A 13099-nucleotide genomic window follows, 5' to 3' on the forward strand; every position below is an offset into this window, starting at 1 on the left:
GATACAAGGTCATTGCACGGTTTCCCCCACCCCCAAACATTTAATTTGCCGGTACCTATTAATCCACCTGAATGGAGAGAGGCAATGAGTTAAGTGTCCTGCACAGGAGCACAACACATTGACCCTGGCCGAGGCTCGACCCCGGACCACTCGATTTGAAAAGCGGGAAGTTCAGGCTCCGTACACACCCCTCAAGAGCCCTCAGGAATTAGAAAGCATACATGCATCAAAGATAAAATTGGAATTTGGAGTGTCGGTTTTTGTGGGGGGAGGAAAACCCGAGAACCCGGAGAAAAACCCTTGGAGCAAGGAGGCAAGGAGGCTTTTGTGCTTCCGGCGGACAAGCTTTAGATGTAAATAAAAGGTTTCATAAGCAGCACCATAACTCCGCACGTGCCTCTTTAAAACAACGTTAAATGACCAAATTCTGCGTAGTTTGGAGAGGTGAACCACATTAGCGACTTATTCTTGTTTCTTTTCGGAATTGAACGCTGCCTTTACATATTCAGCTAAGGATAGTTCAGACTCCGATAAACTCATTTTCCATCGTCGTTGTCCTTGTCGTGCTTTTACCGAGGATATCAGATCCGCGCGGAGAATGGGGAAAGCATGCCCTTTTCCCCATTCTCCTCCCGGCTCGGGTAGCGACACGGGGGTCTTTCCGGTTGTTCGTCTCGAGAAAAAAGGTAAAAGCCTGGTCTTGCATGCAGACTTTCTGTTGTCAAGACCTTGAGCTGGGTTATCAACCACATTATATTACCTTTCAGTCGGTAATTTTTTGAATACTCGAGGACATCTTTGTGCTGCTTTGCTGTTTAATCCTTGACGAACAGTTTTCGTTTTCCATTGTTTGTCAGGGATTGAACACTAAGTTTAAAGTAGTCATGCCTATAAGTTGCGCCTGTGCTTTATTGCTCTTTCAATGTCTTTAAATTTTACGCAGCCAAAAGAAGTTTTTAAGTGTAGATTTTCACTCATCAAACGTGAGTTTTTTTGGCAGACGCAAAATTCATTTTCATACCCACTTGATAGTGGGAAACATTGACATGTTGCCATGGTAATTAATGTGTCAAATACTGACCTGTTACCATGGTGATAAATTAAGAGCAGTTAGATCGATTTACCGTGGCAATGATTTACATGTTACAATTGTGATTAATTAGGACATCAACATTGGCTCAAATAAACAGCGATTTGATTGACATGTTGATATGGAAAGGAGGCTCACAACCAAAAGGAGGCTCACAGTGGTTTCCAGCACTTTCCAGCTCTCATACTTTGATGGGTCAGTGCTACAAGCATTAATCAGTTACCACTACAAAAATGGTATCAAACAAATGCCCAATCGTTGCTAAACACCTTGTGATTATTTTCTTGACGTCACTGGTAACCATAGAAACAGTACAACTTGTTAAAATGACACCCTTAATTTTAGCTATAAGTACTTATTACTCAAAAACGAGTCCAGTGACCCTCATTTTTCATTATTGACTAATGATCAGCATGTTCAGATACAACTTTTTGCAAAGTAAAAAAATTTTCTCCGTAGCGATTTCAGAGCCACCTTCCTGACCTCCTCCCTGACCAAATGAATACAAAATTTCAGATAAAGTCGCGGCCTCTGGCTTAAGCTTCGAAAAGATAAGCATCGCTGTGATCACATTAACCTGAAATGTTTCTTTCCTCCTTTAGTGGTATTAAGTCAGAGGTGTTATAATTTTAATTTTCCTTGACTTTTCTTCAAATTGTCGATTTTCCCTGACTCCATATAAAATTTCCTGACTTTTCCCTGACCTTGAAGAATTTTATTTTTCCCTGACCATTTCCTGACCTGTGGCAAACCCTGACAAATTTGCAGGACGAATTTATTTTGGCAAAGGTTGACATGTTATCATGGTAATGAATTAGGACCAATTAACATAGGCACAGACAAACAACAATTTGATTGCCATGTTGATATGAAGATAATAGTACCAATTAACCTTGGCACAATTAGCAGATCGATTTATTGTGGCAAAGAGTGATATGTTACCATGGTAATTAATTAGGACCAATTAACGTAGGCATAAATAAACAGAGCGATGTGATTGACATTTTGATATGAAGATTAACAGTGCAAATTATCCTTGGCACAAATTAGCAGATCGATTTTATTGTGGCAAAGATTAACTTGTCACCATGGTGAATAATTAGGACTAATTAGCATAAGTATAGGTAACAGAGCCATTTTCTGTGGCAAACATTGACATGTTGCCAAAGCAATTAATTACAACCAATTAACACAGCACAACAGATCGATTTCTTGTTGCAAAAATTGAGATATAAGAGAAAAGGACTTCATTAAAAGTATTTTCAGTGGTTTATTTTCAATGTTTAATCTTTGGTAGTTCGGAGCAGCAAAAGCAACTTCAAAGCGTTCCGACTTGTTTTTTGCGGCTATTAATAACTCCTTGCTAACGAACAACAAATACTGATCAAAATACAGAGAGTATAAAGCGAACGCGCAGTGCAAAGTATCCCAGTAACAACATTAACCCAAGCAAACACTAAACCTTGTTCTCACCGGAGAATTACATTCAGTTTCCTCGTTTGCTGTCGTTGTTCAGTTCAACAATGGGCCTGAAAAACGTCCTTTTTCGGGAGCGAAGAAAAATACAGCCATGCCTATTTTTTGAGCGAAAGACTTCCAACAATGACAGTGCATCATGCCCTGAACAGTTTAACAAGAACAACTTGGCGATCATTGAAGAAGTAAGAATGGCTGTTTTCCTCGCGCAGGGAGACATAACAAGAATGTCAAAGAAAAGGAAGCGAAGTTCACCAGAGGAGCTTGTTGTGCGAAAGAAAAGCATAGAACACACTCTGAGGCAGAGGCGAAACGCGATTTGCTGCGAGATAGAGAGGGACTGGTTCCAGCAAGGAGCGTATTTGGAAAAACACCGACACAATTTGCAAGTTACTCACGAGCTCACAGTTCGAGGATTAATGTGGTGATGTTAACAGAGACCTAACTGACGTGGCACTCTCGTGTTCAATGAGACTGTTTCAATTCACGCCAAACTACGCGATAATATGTAGGAGCATTTTCAACCGGAGAAAATGCATGAAAATGGATCATATGTTTGAACAAAATCTGAGCTGTCGCAAAGTTGTGTGTCATGTAATTAATCGATAATTAAGGCTCAAGTAAAATATATGTAAGTACTATCCAAATGCATTAAAATGTTTATTACTTTATTAGCTGTGCGTAGATGAAGTTAATTAGTAAGTAAAGTAAAGTAAAGTAAAGCCTAGTGTGGTCTCCAGGCCGGAGCTTATCCCGGTTTCCACACTGAGCATGAAGGACTAGGAGAATTTCTACTCTTTCCCTGATTGGGACACAAGGCCATCGCAAGGTTAGCCCCCCCCCCCCCCAGCATTGAATTCGCCTGTACCTATTAATCCACCTGGGTGGAGAGAGGCACTGTTACATCTCGTCCCATAGCCCTTTCGTTTCTCTTAGCCGGCTGGGCCTTGGTACGATGAAAACGAAGGGCTCTGGAGACACAGGATTTCCATGTAAGACAGGGTTAAATTAGAATCGACCAAAAGAGCGTTTTTTTTATAAAGGGGCCGATATTTTCAATAATTTTATATGAATCTAGTTCTAGTCTTCTTATCGCTTTTTATATGTCTTTTCTTAGATTTTTTATATAGCTTTTTAACTGTTTTTATTACTCTATTTTATTAACTATTCATTTATTTATTTTTAACCCAGGACCCATGTTGATAGCAGTTTTTATAACTGAAATGGTCATCCTGTATAAATATGTTTTAATTATTATTATGTATGCAGTTATGACGTTTCAAAAGAATGTGTGAGAGAGTCGTTACGTTTTCGACTTCCGTTAAGGAATTCTTTGTTCCAAACAGCCAATCAAAAAAGTTCGAATTAATTCAAAAATCCTATGTCCCCAGAGCCCTACGTTTTCTCGTGCCAAGCCGGCTTAGAGAAACGAAAGGGCTATGGGGATCGGACGAGAATGGCACTGTTAGAGTAAAATATCTTGCTCAGGCTCGAACCAAGCCACTAAATTTGGAGTCTAGTACAATAAGCTCTAGGCCACCGTGCCTTTTGTGATGCAAAAGTTTTCCGGTCGATAGGCCATTTCCGAGTTACCCTTTGCTTCTGTTTCAAAGCGAGTCTATGTGCGAAACCATTCTTATGAAAATGAATTTCACCTACAGGTCTATTGTCATGCAAATCAAACTCGTTTTAATTTGAATGGCTTCGAACGAAGACTGTTTTTGAAACAGAGGCAAAGGGTAACTCGGAAATGGCCTTTTATCGTGAATCATGTAATCAACTCTTTGTACTCTGATCGATAATGCGATTGCTAACTGTCACGAGTTGATAGTGTGGGGGGGGGGGAGGGGTGGAGAAGAGTGTGGGAACTGGACATATTTCTGGAAGTGTACGTGCATCATTGTCTCATTGTGTACTTCTGACGTGCATGGAAGATCGAACTGGAATTTGGAGTGTCTTTTTTGGGGGGGAGAAGGAAAACCGAGAACCAACAACAAACTCAACCCCCTTTTTTCGGCCGGGTCCGGGATTTGAACTCTGGCCACATCAGTGGGAGGCGAGTGCTCTCGCCACTGCACAATTCCTGCTCTGGTTAGTAGCGTCTTTTTTACTTTCTTTCTTAAACCCCGTTCGGGGGCGGTGGGGGAGGCGATGGATGGCTTGGATGCCCCCCTTGAGTTTTTTTTTTGAAATTTTGGAAAGAAATTTGACTCAATGACGCTGAAAATTTCAGTAGCGGCTCATTCATCTCTTGCAGAAAATTTTGATATGTCAACTATGTGTCAACGATTTTTGACGTCACCATGGCAACGTCATATCTACATGCAAGTCTGGTCATAAATCGCCATTTTTGACATATTTCTTTATTTTCCCGTTTTTAAACAAAATTGTACGATATCGATTGGTTTAATGTATCATTCCACAAGCGTTCTGGTTTATTCTTGAATCTATTTTTGTTACTTTTTGACTTTCTAAGAAAATGGTGAAATCCAAGATGGCGGCTCTAATGACGTCATATGACGTCAAAGCCAACAAAAGATACGCCATCTTGTAAAGTAAGCTGAGGGCTTTCTACTCAATGCAAAATAATTTCGCTGCATATTAATAACACGAAAACCTTAGGAAGGGGGGGGGGGGGGGTCCATCCACACCCGCCCTTGTACCACGGTGGGAATATGGATTTGCTTGAACGTTGTTGTACGTTGATTTACTATTAATGTATATATCTACCTTGATTTGATAAAAGGTGGCTATCGGGCTGTTAAGGAATGTATGAGGTTTCATTTTTTTTTTTTTTTTTTTTTTGAGGATACGGAGAATTGTTCGGCTTTCTTCCAATGAAATGTCGCCCTCTCTAATGTAGTGAATGCAATCTTACTTTTTTTTCTCCCTCCCTGTCTCCCCCCCCCCGTCTCCCTCCCCCTAGAATTACTTGTGGTTAGTCTAGCCCAGTCTCTAACTCCAACCCCTCTCTTTCATTTGAATTCTAGTTGCGCGCGCTAACTAGTAGAACAGTTGTGATCTATAGCTTTCCATTCTGCTGTCTAAAGGAAGTTTGCCGGAGGACATCATTAAGTCCCGTGAAGGTGAAAGTCTTACGATTTGCAAGTTGTGCGTCGGCTGTTATCGTACCTCAAACCGAGCTTTAGGCGGTTAAACACAGATAACCGGTCGGCTCGTTTTGCCAGGTACAGATAATGTTGAGCTTGCTTTAGACAGCAAAGGTCTTTAGCCACATCAATTAGGACTCGGAACTAGACTATACGGGCTGATTTGAAGGCGGTCATAACGATATTTGGCTTGAACTTTACCGTGGCTAAAGACTTAGTTTTTTACTGTTGAAGTTTGGGAAGCGGGCGTTACGCGCTCGACGACATTCAAATACATCCGGGACATTGTCGGTTATTTCTAAAAGAAACATGTCGGAGTGGATAGCCAAGGAATCGCTTCAAGCGCTGATGTAAGTACATAGTTTTCTTTTTCCCTCAATTTTAGGCGTTCTCCGCCTAGCTAACACTCATAGTTCATAGTTCTCTGTGATTCGCTAGTGGAAGGCGATGCGATCGTGTGCATTTCCGGCCGCGACAATGGAGTTGACAATTGAGATAACACATGCCCGCTTCCTCAGATATTTCGCCTGATTTGCTTAAAGTTGAAACGAATGTCGATGTAGAATGCTTTAGTTCAGTTTATTTGAGACGTGCATGCTTTAAGAAAGCTACAGTTCAGCTCTCCGCCGAGTGTTTTCTTATGTCTATCTTGGTATTAATTTTGACTCACATTTCAAGTTGTAAACACTCTTAATTAAATTGATAGAATTCTTGATTTAAACAAAATGCCGTATATGCAGTCTTTTTGGTTTGGTTAAAAAAACACATAAACTAGAGTACCTTACGTTAAACTTGAGCTAAAATTAGCCCTCATTCAGCGTTCGTTACAGAAATAGGGCTTCACAACTACGGTGTCATGTCAAATTTCGGGAGACACCTTTTATCAAATCAAGTTAGATATATATATTTAATTACGTGATTGTATCTTATTTTCTGCTTAATTTTTTATCATTCTGAGACGTTTTTGCCGATTTAAGATATTTTTTATGATTTACTATTCTCTATGTTTTCTTCTGGCAAAATAAAATTTTTGTTGTTGTTGGTTGTTGTAGTAGGCAATTTCATATTAAATATTGAAAACAAGTTCACATTTTCAAAACTTATGTTAAAGTGGCGGTATCACAAGAATCACTTCGAAGAGTCAAAGTCAAAAGAAATATTTATATTAATGGAAACTTTAAAATAATGGTCTAGCTTTGTTAAAAATGACAAATACAGTCCACTAAAGTAACAAAAGACTATTTTCATGAGTTATACAGGCATGAGATTTCAGACAAAAATTGAAAACGTCTGGCAGACGTTTTAATACTCTGCCCATGGACAATACTCTGTGTCATGGACAAATCGTTAAAAACTAAATATACTTTGCTCTTCTTTGAAATATTCTCGTAATATCTTCACCTTGGTGTTCTCTGTGCATCTTGTAAATGAGTAAAGCTATTGAGGCATAATTTTAGCTCCGTTATGGCAAAAATGCATCAAAATCGCTATGATACTGCTCCTTTAAGATCACCAGCAGTCTTCGAACATTACCGGGAATCACCCGAATAGTATTCGAAGGTCCTTTGAACTTCCGATGATGGGCCGATAGATGCTCGTGCACATACGACTCAGTAGAACATCGATCGTTGTACGCAATTTTGCACTTAACGTCAATCTGCCTGCCATATATGGCGTTGCGGTATATATTGATACGTCAATTACGTTAATTCGACAACTCATTAAAAAAATAATCTTTTAAAGCCGTGATCAATGCAAATTAGCAGTTATTACGATTTTTGACAAATTCAATAAATCATTAAGGGTATTAGCATCGACACAAACAATGATTCATTAACACCAAGTAAGTTTCATTTTGATGTAAGGCAATGAGTACGTTAACCTGCGATCAGGCGTTATTTTTTCTCGCGGCGGAGGGGTCATCGGAAAAATGAACGCCTGATACAATAGACTGTCCACAGTCCCCTATTTTTCTGTGATGTCGTAGAGATCGATCGTTCAGTCCGACGGGCCGCCATCTTGGTTTACGAACGCGAGCGAAAACTGGGGAGAGTGCAAAAATCCCGTTATCATAGCGGGTGTTGAGCGGAATAAAGTAGAGAGCGAGTTCTTCTAGCTTTTAGAAAATCTCTCAAGAGTTTTGTTCACAAAACATTTAAAGACGAACAAAGGGAGTGTATTCGACGAATAAAAAAACCATCCGATCAGCTCGTTCAAAAAGGGTAATTCAAAAACATGTTTGTTTGTGAGAGTAAAACTATAATTTGAAGGCGCTAAAATCACGCTTATCTGATGGCATCGCCGACATTGTCGATGACGTTGACAGATATTTTAATTAGGGGGCGGCAGACGACTTGACAAGTAATTGTATCACTGTGCTTTCCTTTTTTTCTCCTTCCCTCCGCCGCGAAAAAAAAGAAAGCCTGATCGCAGGTTATGAGTACGCACTGTATTCAATCATTAGATCGTTTTATTCTTCACTAACAACAATGTAACTGTAACGAAGTACAGTTACATTTTTCGTGTATGTTTTTTGAACACGTTAGTCTTTTGTACGACTCTTTTTTTATCGGAAAACGGATAGCTATGCATTCTGTCTGCCATGAATGCAAGAAAAATTGGCCATGACAACTTCACTTCTGAATGAGGGTTAAGTTCGTCAAAATCCTGTGGGAAATATTAAGACTATTAAGGGCACGGTTGCAATGTTTTTTTCATGTGTATTAATGTAAAGGAGGTAGGATTACTGTAATGAAATCAAGAGAATACTATTTTCTTTGTCCGGCGAGTGTGAAGCAAAGAAATTAAAAGCACGCGGCGGCAATTTGGTTGCGCGAAATCTCAACCATTTTTCAACTCGCTGTTTTTTCGCAAAAAAGGAGCACCGCTCGTAGTCTAATTAATGTTGGTATTCATGCAAACATCCTTGTTAAATTGCACAAAAATGATGACGGGATAGTTTCTTCACTTGATTGTTCATTTATTGTGCCTTAATTAACCTTGAAACTGCTATGTGAAGAAAAAACAACACTCTTGTTCCAATTGGTATGTTTTCATGATTTGCGACTAACTGTCATTTACAATTTAACGACACAATTAAATGTTATTACAAAAGTGTGTCAAATTAATCCTCCATGGTAACTAATTGGCATGTTGCTATGGAATTTATAACTCACAATTTGCCCTTAATTACTCTGTTGCTACGGTATTTATGAAACAATATCTATGCACTGTGACAAATTAGCCGTAATTGGTAGTTAATTATCACACGGAAACAAATAAACTTAAACAAAGGTATAAATTCAGATCGGTCGTGGAAGTTAACACTTGCTGCGGTTCATTTTCTGTTCCAGAGTTGGTTACATAATCTACATTTCCCGGCCTTGTTACATAATTTGTCGTCCAAATTTAAAAGTCGGCGTAATGAACGTGCCTTTAAGGGGCGAAGTAAAACACATCCGTGCCTTTTCTTTGAACGAAGACACCACGCTCCAACCAGTGCCGCTACCATGCGGCCTGATGGTGAGCGATTTAACCAAAACAACTTGGCGATCATCGAAGAAGTAAGAATGGCTGTTTATCTAGCGCAGGGAGACATAACAAGAATGTCAAGGAAAAGGACGCGAAGTTCACCAGAAGAGCTTGCTATGAGAAAGAAAAGCATAGAACACACTCTGCAGCGGAGGCGGAACGCGATCTGCAGCGAGATAGAGAGGGACTGGTTCCAGCAAGGAGCGTATTTGGAAAAACACCGGCAAAATTTGCAAGTTACTCATGAGCTCACAGTTCGTGGATTAATGTGGTAATGTTTATAAAGACGCACTATCGTCAGGCATTTCAGACTATTTTAACATGCGCCCAAATATTTTTAAAAAAGTGTCTTCGATCCAAAACAATTATGAACTTTAAATAGTTTTCGGATTCCATTGCAGTTTTGAAAACATTGTAATTCATTCTGTTTAATTGAGAATTAATTGAATTGCATTAATTTTGAAAGTGTTAATTGTGACTGGTTATTCATTTTTAATTGATTATCACTGTTGAATTTACAGTTGTGTTAAATAAATCTTGCTTTGAAAAGTTAACTGGTTAAAGGCTTTACTTTCAATTCTATCGGGACGCGCAAATGATATCACCAGTGTCCGATCAGGCGATAGTAAATAAACCGCGCATTTTGAACTGAAGGTTAAGGTACAAAATAAAAAATACTGTTTGTAGTGTGTAAAAAACTGTACACACCGGCACAGAAAATTGAAATATACAGCGTCAGTTTCAGGAGCGCGCACAAATTAAAGAGACTGCGTTCCATTTTTCCTCGCCCGTAATCCTCCTAGGAAAACCTCGAAACTGGCATGAGGTACGAGGACTTCGTGAGAGGATCACCTCGTTCTTGCGACGACAAGCAGTTACAAGCCTGCTACACCGGCTTGCACTGACAAATGCAATCCAAAGATTGATAGCTGTGCTGTTTGATTGCCAATGGCTCGAAACAATATACTTCTTCTTCTGTTCGATTGTAAAATAAACACTTCAATAAACTGCCGTGTAAATTGCCCTCATACGAATTTAAGGTGGGAGGGTGGAGGGAGGGGGCAGAGGGGTCTGAACTTCTTACTTTCCGTGCCTTTTACTCCAGTTCACGCTTCTTCCTTAGTGGTTTCTGCTTCTTTGTGCTATTTCTGTTACAAAATATTAAGAAATGTTGCAAAACTTTCCCCTATATCTGCCATCTTGGGAATTCTGCTTCCCGCCCTCTCTAATCTTCCCCCGCCTCCCGAACAGTTCCCGCATTCTTTCAGTGTTTATTTTTTTCTGTCAGTTTCTTGAGCCCTCTTTCTTTCCACGTTCATATCATCAGGGTCCCAAATGGGTTTAGGGCTCCAGGGCTCCAGGCACAAAAGTCCAGGGCTCTGGACCCCCGGGGCTTTGTGAAAAACAATGTCCGGTTTCCACGTTCTGCAGCAGGAGGCTCCAAGCTGAAAAACAATGGGACTCCATGCACCAGGGCGAAAATATTACGGCCTCAGGGCTCCGGCCGTCTTCCCCCCCCCCCCCCCGCCCTTCCCCACTTTGGGACCCTGTTTTATGGATAGCTCAAGCTTCCCAAAGACTTTCAAAGTTCACTTGTTATGTAGCTAAAACAAAGGTAGTCCGAAGATTTTCGACCGATGTCGGAAGGTTTTGTCGTTGCATAGGCTTAGGAAAGTTTCGAAACATTTTGGGGGGTCTGGGTGTATTTTTTGTAAATTAACTGCGACAATTACCAAATATGGAATCCACAATCAGAAAATTAAATGATTGGTAAATTAGTGCTTTGATCTGCAAAGATCTTTGGGGAGTTAAACTGTTTTCGTTTCTGGCTGCGCACAGAAGCCTCCTATTTCCTCCACAGGAAAGTTGTCTTGTTGTTTTATTAAATTCTTCCAACTGGTACCATGAGAAATTTATGGAGGCTAGTAACAACTAAGGCTACTTAATCGAACCTTTGTGGCTTTGTGCTTGCATCCGTTTCAAGAAGATCCAGACACAAATGTAAACATAGATCTCAAAAGGTTGAGTGAGGTCACTGATCAAATGTCCATATTGCACAACTATTAATCAAAGAGAATGCATGTGCACTAGACAATAAACTTTTTAATATTCAACGCACTCTTTTGTTATCTTCCACTTCTGACAACTGCGAAAATTAAAAAATGCTAGTCACAGAAGAGATCTTGAGTTTAAGAAAAGAAGAAAAGAGATTTTATTTCAATGAAGATCAATGAACAAAATCAAATCACGAGGGATTGACCCAGCGGGACTTCCGCCCATCACGTGGTTCGGCTTAAGGTTAATTTAGCGGGGTATTTGTTTCTCCCACCGGGTCTTTGTGTTCCTTTGGGGGAAAGCGCGGACTGCATGGCTGAATATAAAAGGAAATCAGGTGATAAAAATTCGTCTGACCCCTTGGCCTTTTTTTGTGCCAGTTTCAAGCTTACACGTGCTGGCAGCGTGAGCCGGACGTGCAATAAACAAAATAAGCTGGCGATCTATTTCGGTGTGAAGTCGTCATACTGAATTTCGCTTTCGTTTGTAAAACATTTACCCTGACCATGCAAGTCACATTTCACAAAAAGAGCTACGATGACAAATCCGTAAGCCATATGTTTTCTTGGGGAAATTTTTGAGCTACAGCATTTTGGTTTCATGTTTGTTTGCTCTTGTAGCGATCTAGAGAAAACCCCGTCTGTTATTGTGCTAACCTCGATTATTACCGCCTCACGGCCGTTAAATTCGTTTTAGTGGCCATGTCATCCTGCAGACACGAATGCTTCCCTTGCTGCAAGTAAAAAAAAAAAAACTTACTTTATGAAACAAGTTGATCGGGTTCGGGCACTCTACTCCCGTAGACAGAATGGACATTTTTTCGCTCCTCTTTTACTACAGCCTGCAAATTAAGACCCTGTGCGCTCCAAGCTTTTAGGACTCCTTTTAGGCTTTTGCCAATACGCACTTTTCTCTGAAATTTTGGATCAAGTCCAGGCTATTGAATTGAAAGGAGGGTAACGCTATCCAGGTGTAGCCTGAATTTCAGACATCCCTCTGTGCTCGCCTGCTTGCCAGAAGGGACGTCGTCCCTTCTGGCAAGCAGGCGAGCACAGAGGGATGTCTGAAATTCAGGCTAATCCAGGTGATGATACCGTAAAATTTATCTGCTCAACGATACATACAGGTTTGGATACCAGGGGTTGCAAAAGGGCTTATTTTCGGAAAGTTACGGTATAATAAGTAACCTGCGAGCAGAGTTCCCTTCGATCATCGAAGGGAACTTAACTTTACTCGTAGGGTATATTCAGTCAGTCCAGTAGATTACATATCAAAATTCTCCGACCGACCCCAGATGATATAATAACAGCAAGGGAGAGAATAACAGCTAGGCACGAGTAGGAAGAGACCTGAATCTGAGCTGAACGTCTCCAAATCTATTTTTAGAACTTACTGGTCACGTGTGAAAAATGTATAATTTGATTGGCTGTCATTTCAGTCTAAAGATGCAATGTCTTAAAATAGACCTTTGGTAATTAGAGGTATATCCGGGATTTACAATTATAACTTTTCGAGGTTCGATATGAATTATCCTTTCATTCGTTAAATCATTTTTTTTTTTTTTCATTTTCGATAACTGAAGTCCAGTCGGCTTTAGCTCGCCTCATAATTCTAAATGATCCGTACCTAAAGCCTCGTTCTCGCGGCTTCGTACGCGCGCGTGTGCCTGCTCTGGGCTCGTATAAGGAACGTGGGATTTTATTTTATCTGATTAGTTTTGTGGTCGACCACACACCCAATCGTGGTTCTGTTTAAACTAAATAATACAAGGAATTCTTTTTGCGAATTTATTCAATAAACCTATATAGACTAGCCATAGTCGTCATAGAACATTACT

This window comes from Oculina patagonica, chromosome 9 (assembly GCF_052425735.1).
Source record: "Oculina patagonica isolate OP01 chromosome 9, crgOcupat, whole genome shotgun sequence".
NCBI lineage: Eukaryota > Metazoa > Cnidaria > Anthozoa > Scleractinia > Oculinidae > Oculina > Oculina patagonica.